The sequence below is a fragment of the Bison bison genome, unplaced genomic scaffold (assembly GCF_000754665.1).
Source record: "Bison bison bison isolate TAMUID 2011002044 unplaced genomic scaffold, Bison_UMD1.0 scf7180017864503, whole genome shotgun sequence".
In the NCBI taxonomy this organism is placed as follows: domain Eukaryota; kingdom Metazoa; phylum Chordata; class Mammalia; order Artiodactyla; family Bovidae; genus Bison; species Bison bison.
The window spans coordinates 4502798-4511721 of record NW_011495061.1 but is presented as its reverse complement, the minus strand read 5'-3'; the positions used below and the strand labels follow the sequence as shown (position 1 = coordinate 4511721).

General features: G+C 39.4%; 1 pseudogene; it reads right to left on the bottom strand.

Moving 5' to 3' along the window:
- Positions 1-2771: 2771 nt before the first annotated feature.
- Positions 2772-4327, bottom strand: LOC104980533 (annotated as a pseudogene).
- Between the last annotated feature and the right edge of the window lie 4597 nt (positions 4328-8924).

Below are 8924 nucleotides of genomic sequence, written 5' to 3'. Positions count from 1 at the left end.
AACTCTTGTAATTTGCTTATGACAGGGGTGCTAGAAACATCTTTTGTTCAAATACTTGTTCTTTAACCTTGGTTCCTGACACAGGGCTCCTGAATTCATTGAAACCCCCTAGGTGATTGGAGTGTCTTGTTTGAATGAGAAGACTCTTAGTGGGATTTTCTATAGCTTCTGGATAAGGACTGGTCACCAAAAAGATCAAACCGTTATTATAAACTTGGAACTTTATGTTCACATGTGTTTCTTCAGTGAGGCTGGAGAGGTTGGAGACTTTTTACATGGCCTCCATAAAACTCCTAAACTATGGGGCAGAGAGCTTCCAATTTGGTCAACAGATTCCCAGGCTAGAAGGATTATGCACTTCAGATTATACACTTCAGCTTCCTGATAATAGAAACTCCTGACCTAGAGACTCTTCCAGACCTGGTGCGGTGTGTCTCTCTATCTGACTGTTAATTTATCCTTTATAGTATCTTGTATCTTAAACTGGTAAATATAAGCAGATGCTTCAGAGAATTTTCTTGTCATTCTAGCAAACTCTCACAGCTGGAAGAGGCTTGTGGCAATCCTTGACTTTGTAGCCAAGTTGGACAAAAGTGTGGGTACCTTGGGGACCCATTACTTGCAATTGGTGTCAGAAGGGAGGGCAGAGTTGTGTAACTGAGCTTTAAGCCTGGAAGTCTGGCCCTACCTCCGGCAGTTAGTGTCACAATTGAATGAAAGGATAAAGCATCAGTTTGATGTCTGGATATTAGAACATACCAGTATTCCAGTTGGTTGGTATGGGGGGGAAAAGACCACAAAGTTGGTGTCAAAAGTGTGATTAGAGAAAGTTTTCTTTATCCATTATTTGATCAGTTCATATGTTTAATTTATGCTTGTTTCATTTAGTCTTTGTATGTTTCCACTTAAAATTTGCCAGAATATGATACATACTCTACATTTTAACTTCAGTTCATTTCAGTCTCTCGGTCATGTCTGACTCTTTACAACCGCATGGACTGCAGCACACCAGGCTTCCCTGTCCATGACCAACTCCTGGAGCTTGCTCAAACTCATGTCCGTTGAGTCAGTGATGCCATCCAACCATCTCATCCTCTGTTGTCCCCTTCTCCTCCTGCCTTCAATCTTTCTCAGCATCAGGGTCTTTTCTAATGAGTCCATTCTTTGCATCAGGTGGCCAAAGTATTGTAGCTTCTGCTGAAGCTGATGAGTCTTCTCCAACACCACAGTTCAAAAACCTCTATACTTAGCAGCATTAACATAACAATGTATTATAAATAATATCCCATTTGCTTCTTTCTGTGTCTCCCAATCCTCACCTGTTTTGCCCCATTACACTGAGTCAAGGATTTTTATAATCTAAGTCTTGCTTTCAGATGCTCTAAAAAGTTGTCTCAGTATTTACATTGAGTTTGGAGTTCCTGAACTCCAGAAAAATCCCTCTTCACCCTTCCAGTCTCATGGTGATGATGTAGATTATTATGTAAGTAATACATTTACCACAATCTTTGGCAACACTTCTAGTTTAATTAATGGGTATTAATTTTTTATACATCTAGCTTATGGAACCATGAATGTTAGCATATTAATTGCAATCTCTAGAATTCAAAGATACTGATTTAAATTTCTACAGCTAAGGAAAACTACATTATTCCAAATGGGAGTATTTATTTGTAACATGTGCTTAAATATGATTAGAAAAGTGTTAGTCGCTCAGTCATGTCTGACTCTTTACAAGTCCATGGATGGTAGGCTGCCAGGCTCCTCTGTCCATGAGATTCTCCAGGCAAGAATACTGGAGTGGATTGGATTCCATTCTCCAAGAAATCTTCCCAACACAGGGATTGAACCCAGGTCTCCTTCATTGCAGGCAGATTCTCTACCATCTGAGCTAAATATGGTTAGATTTCCAGTCAAATCATGTAATTGTGGTGTCCAGATCTTATTCACTATAGATATAAATCAATCCGGTTTCCATTCTCATCCTTGTGTTTAGAGTCCTCACAGTTTAGACTTACTTGGTAGTAGAGTTTGTTTAGAAGACTGACTTAAAAGAATAGCTTTAGGCTTGCTTGTCCTATTCAAATCCTGTAGATCAGTAACAGTGCTGAAGTCCTTGGACTGATTGTTGTTTAGAGCAGATCAAATGCATGAATCAGAGGACTTGATTCCAAGTGAATCAGAGACTTGAGTCCATGTCTCTCAAAACAAACTATTGAATATCCCTGAGACTCAGCAGTTTCATCTGTAAAATTGACGTAAATTGTTAGTAAGCAGCATAATAAGATTGCTGTGAGAATTAATTGAAGAAACATTGTGGTTTAGACTCAGGCTTTCTGGATTCAGAGACTGATTGCACAGCTTCCTAGCTGCATCAGTCTGGGCAATCTATTTAATGTCTCTGTGTGCCAGATAATTTATTTGTCAAATGGAAATAACAGAACTATCATTATAGGATTTTTATGAGAAATAAGCCAGCTAACATACCATTGTGCTAGAATAGGGTCTGGTATATTATAAGTAGAACTTACTGTTTGCTAAGTAAATTAAAGTCCTAGGCATCTACAAGTTAATATGTAATAGTGAAAATAATTGCTATCATTATTACTAATTCCAAGATATCTACCAACTGGTTTATAAGTGCATATAAGGGAGAATAAGAAGTATTATGATTTCATTTTAAGCAAACAGTAAATCAGTATTTGATAGGTTCTAAGTGTGCTATTGGTAAACAAAGGTTTATAGGTCATCAGAAATGTTAAGAACAAATCCTAAGAATATATTCTGACACTTGCCTTTCTCAGGGCCTCCTTTACATCTCTGTTCCTCAGACTGTCAATGAGGGGGTTCAATCTGGGGATCACCCCTGTGTAGAACACAAACACTACCCTGTTCTGCTCAGTTGAGTAGCTGGATTTGGGCATCACATAAATGAAGGTAATTGTTCCATAGTAGAGAGTGACTGCAGTGAGGTGAGAGGTGCAGGTGGAGAAGGCCTTGTGTCTCCCTTCAGTGGAGCGCATCTTCAGGATGGTGTTGAGGATGCAGATGTAAGAGAGAGCTATGACAGACACTGTGACCACAATGATAGGTCCAGAGGACATGGAAGGGATAATTTCAATGATGGAGACATCTGAGCAGGAAAGTTTCAACAAAGGGGAGAAGTCACAGAAAAAGTGGTCTACCTGTGTTGGCCCACAGAAAGACAGAGTCAGTAAGCAACTAGCAAATGTACAAGCATTGACACACCCATGCAGGTAGGATACCCCAACCAAGAGAACACAGACTCTGGGGGACATGTGGGTGGAGTAGAGCAGGGGCAAGCAGATGGCCACATATCGGTCATAGGCCATGGCAGCCATTAGGAAGCACTAAGCTGTCCCAAACATGACCACAAAACACAGTTGGGCTTCACAGCCAGCAGCAGTGAAGGTCACTCCTTGTTTCAGGAATCCTATAAGCATCATAGGTGTGACAGATGTGGTACACCCACTGTCCACAAAAGCCAAATGACTGAGGAAGAGGTACATTGGAGTGTGAAGCTGGAAACAGTTCCTTATTAAAATAATTATGCTGATATTGCCTACTAAGGTGACAGCATCAGTTCAATTCAGTTCAATCGCTCAGTCGTGTCCGACTCTTTGCGACCCCATGAATCGCAGCACGCCAGGCCTCCCTGTTCATCACCACAGACTCATGTCCATCGAATCAGTGATGCCATCCAGCCATCTCATCCTCTGTTGTCCCCTTCTCCTCCTGCCCCCAATCCCTCCCAGCATCAGAGTCTTTTCCAATGAGTCAATTCTTCGCATGAGGTGGCCAAAGTACTGGAGTTTCAGCTTTAGCATCATTCCTTCCAAAGAAATCCCAGGGCTGATCTCCTTCAGAATGGACTGGTTGGATCTCCTTGCAGCCAAGGGACTCTCAAAAGTCTCCCACACCACAGTTCAAAAGCATCAATTCTTCAGCGCTCAGCCTTCTTCACAGTCCAACTCTCACATCCATACATGACCACAGGAAAAACCATAGCCTTGACTAGATGGACCTTTGTTGGCAAAGTAATGTCTCTGCTTTTGAATATGCTATCTAGGTTGGTCATAACTTTCCTTCCAAGGTGTAAGCATCTTTTAATTTCATGGCTGCAGTCACCATCTGCAGTGATTTTGGAGCGAGCCCCAAAAAATAAAGTCTGACACAGTTTCCACTGTTTTCCCATCTATTTCCCATAGATTCCTAGAAATATCACCAAAAAGACACAAAGTGTAGGATCCTCTGTTAACTCCCAAAGGATGAACTCTGTCACACTGGTGAGGTTTCTAAACTTCATGTCCTCTGAGAATTGTTTCTGTTGAGGGATATTTGAACATTCATTTTAAAAAAATATTTTCATTCTATACATTCTTGGTTTTCTTTGGTTATTCATTACACTTATTCATAATAATTTCCCCCTCTGCCTAGCTGTAAGTATGGTGCTGTACAGGATTCTTTTGTCCCTTTACACAAAAGAAGAATGATTCAACCTCAGTCTCTGGGAACTCAGTTATATTCTTTTATTTATCCAATGTTTATTCTAAAATCCCTTTCCAAGCTTTATTTGTAGAAAGATCTGTCTCCCAAGATCCAGGTCTATAGTTCCAGTTATCCGGGAAGTCTCCAGTTAGAAATCTCACAACTCAAACTCAGCCTCCCCCAGATCAAACTCATCCTTTCATTAAACCATCCTCCTATGTCCTGTGTTTATGGAATGATACCACAATCCCCCAAATCTCTCATGTCTGAAGCATGGAAATGATCCTAACCTTCTTCCTCTCATTGTACCACATCTAATAGAATCCTATTGATACTATCTACAATTTACTCCTCCAATCTATTTATCCATTCCTGTATTTCCACTGCTAGTGTCCCTACTGTAGGTGAGGCCTTATTCATTTTTTTCTTTTATTTTATTCATCTGTTTGTCTCTGTCTTCATTCTTCTGCCATTATAATTCACAGTACATCTGCCAAAGTGATCTCTTGCTGAAGTAAAAAGGCGATGCCACAGTGGTCCTTTCAAGTCTTTCCTGATTTCTGTAGCCTCCAAGATGAAACGTAACCTCCTTAGCACAGCTCATTATACACCTTCTGATGTATCCCCTGCATATGACTCTGCTTCTCAGTATGTTTCCATCCAACACTTCCACGAATCTAACCTTCCTGAAGTATTTACAGTCTCTTTAGTCCATCTATCTTATTTGGCCTTTAATTCTTGTTCTTCCACTTGGATGGTCCCCAACATCCCACTAATATTATACCAGGTGACTTCTACTCATTCTTCAAGTTCATTTCTCTACAACATCTACTCTGACATCTAAGGTGTAATCAGGTAAATTTCCTTTGTGTTGACATCATGCTTTGAAGATGTTTAGATTGCCATTCTTTGTACTGGATTATGGAATTTTGTTTTGTTTTTTGCTTGCTTACATTTTATTCCTCCAAATTAATACATAGACTCCTCAAATGGTGTGCATTCCTATATCACAAATAACTAGTGTTTGGGAGTAATATGTGCTGGAGAAAACTTGTTATGTGAATTTCTGCATGATTTATGATTTATATAATGCATATGCCAGGTGGAATATACATCCCAACTCCTTCATTTATGGAGCTTCATATTCTATTCTTAATTACTTTTTGAAATATATCTCCCTATATACCTCTTTGCTACTTTTGTGCTTTTAAGAGTCATGTTAACCCAACCAGTGTTTTTCTACTCAGTGTTATTATTTTTAATTTTCATAGAAAGACAATTTTCTGCTAACATTATTTCAGTTCTTAAGATTTGAAACATTTACCATAAATGATAAATATCAGTACCAAATATTTTCACAATTCTTAATTTATTAAAAATTCCTTACTTTAGAATATGAGCATTTAGTGTTTCCAGTGGTGAGACTTCGACAAAATCAGTTGTGAGGTATTGTGAACCAACAGCTGAGGATGTACAGCTTATTACAGAATCGTTATATGTTTTTGATTGATCTTCCTTAAGTGCACTTAAATTACTCTCTAGTGGCAAGCAAGGTTACTGCCAGGAATGTTAATTCTATCATGAAAACTATGTTTTTAGTTTTATGAAATGTTCTCTATGAGTTTAATTGCACAAACCATCTCCTTTCAGTATCAAAGCAATGATACTTGATTGCAGCCAGCACACCTCCACTGCCTTCCCTTTACCAAAATTAACATTCATAGACCCGTTGCCCATTCCACCGGTGGCACACTTTCCAGAGCCCTCACAGTTCTGCTCTCAGCTTCTGAACATACTCTCAGTTGAGGACTGAGCCAAGCACCGAGCAGCATGTGTGCTCTTTGCCTTCTGACTCAAGCGGAGTTAAGTGGGGCCGATCCTGCATTCACTGCACACACAGTGGGCTTCAGTCTGTGCTGACAGCAGTCACAGAGACTGGAGATGGAAAGTCCAGATCCTCCCAGTGGCCACTTGTTTTCACTTGCATATGACACTTAAATCTCTCTGACTCCCAGGTTTTTTTTTTAATTTATAAAATGGGAGAATTGTCCCCATATAACGTCTTTGTTGTGAGATTAAGAAAAAATGACAGCTGCAAAGTATTTAAAGGTGTTTGGTCATACATCAGAGCTAAGTAACTATCTTTAATTAAGTAAAAAGGAAATTTGGATAGATTTTCAATTGTTTAAAATTTTTATGAGGAGTATAATGTAAGTTTTCTTTCAACACATCAGGAGATTTTCCACAAATCCAAAAGAAGTCAGGAAGTATAGGATCTGATGGCTTCTTAGTTCTGGACCATGTCATTCATAATCACATGAATAATATGACAATTGATTCTTGCCTTTCCCTTCCTCTTCACTGACTACCTAGGGAACTTTCTAGAACTCTGTGGCATCTCTGGGGATGCATCTTTGTGGCATTCATGCTTCAGGTTCTGATTCGGGAATTATGACTCTCCCCAATCCTTTCCTCAATGATTCGGTCACATTTGTTGACGATTAGGGGTCGTTGATGATTAGGCTTAGAGCCTCATGCAACCTGAATATCAGACAATTTCTTCCTGGTTTCCTTTGCACAGCTGCACAAGCTTAGCAGTAGTTTTGGCTGCCACAGACCATTTACACTGCTCTGGGGTCTCCTAGGAAGTCTGCTTTCAGGACACAGAATGACCATTCTGCAGTACATTTCTTTTTTTTTTTTTCCTTAATTTTTTTTTTAAATTAGAGGATAGTTGCTTTACAATGTTGTGGTTTCTTGCATACAACCTAATGAATAAGCCATACATATACATATGACCCCTCCTTCTTAACCTTCCTGCCACCACCTACCCCACCCCAACCCTCTAGGTAATCACACAGCACCAATGTGAGCTCCCTCTATTACCTAACAACTTCCCACTAGCCATCTATTTTACTTGCGGTAGTGTATATGTTTCAGTGCTACTCTCTCAATTCACCCCACCCTCTCCTTCCCTCCTCCATGTCCACAAGTCTGTTTTCCATGTCTGTGTCGCTAGTCCTTGCAGTGCAAATCTTGCTAATGCCACAGTTGCCTCAGGAGTCATGAAACAAAGTTGTTGAGTTTCTTTTATTTTTAATTTTTCATTAAACAAACAAAAATTTAAATTATTTAAATAAAATCCATGATTACTACACTCACCTTTTAGAGCCAAAATTGCTGTTGCTGAATTCCAAATAGAATTTTATAAAGCAGATGTTTCCCACTTACTTTTACAAGCAGTTGTGCACTGACTACCTGACAATATTAACCGTGAAATGCTCTCTTCCATTTAGGAACATAGTTACATACATTCTGTGATATGAGCATTTTTGTTTGTTTGTTTGTTTTTTAATGTGTGTTGGAAGGAAAAGAAAGGTTCTAATAGAATCCCCTAGGGCTTTTGTTGCTTGCCCCTTTGAGATAAGTTCCTGGGACTGTTCTGCAGAAATGACTCATGGAGCCAGGTGTCTCATTAAGGTGGCATAAATGGAAGGTCCAGTTCCTAACAAAAGGTGTATTTCTGAGGATCCTGATGGAGGCTTTGTCCAGAAACTTGGAGAAAAAACTGTCAAAATAGAAATTTGGTGGGAGATGGGGATCAGAGTCAGTGCCACCAGGGCTCTAATTTCCTCTCTGTAGACAAAACAGTTTATTTATTTGAGGACATCAAGTAGTGGAGAAAGTCCTGAGTAAGCAGAAAGTAAGCAGAACAAAGCACAGTCCACTGTTACTCAAAGTGTATTAATAGCCCTTGGGTTGGTGCTGACTGGCAAATTCTTTATTGTCAGTCCAGGACCCAATAAGAACAGGAGTTGTAGGGAACTGTTTGTACTCTTTATAGCAATTTGGGAAAGTAATTTCAAGTGTGTTGACTCCAGTAATTTTAAAAAATGAGTTTATATTTTGTATTTTAGTTTTTATTATTTTTTGCAGTAGTCCTCCTTTTACTGTCTTCCTAAGAAGTATTGACATATGGATGCTTAGGAAAGAGTGATCCTTTATTTAAATAGTTTGAGAAACACTAGGCTTGCCTTTTGTATCTGGGTCCAAAGGGACTCTCAGGAGTCCTCTCCAACATCACAGTTCAAAAGCATCAGTTCTTCGGTCTCAGCTTTCTTTATGGTCCAACCCTCATATCTGTACGTGACTACTGGAAAAACCATAGCTTTGACTATACAGACATTTGTCAGAAAAGTAATGTCTGTGTTTTTTAATACACTGCTTAGGTTTGTCACAGGTTTTCTTCCAAGAAACAAGTGTCTTTTAATTTCATGGCTGCAGTCACTATCTGCAGTGATTTTGGAGCCCCCCAAAAATAAAGTCTGTCACTGTTTCCATTGTTTCCCCATCTATATGCCATGAAGCAATGGGTCCTCATGCCCTGATCTTTGTTTTTTGAATGTTGAGTTTTA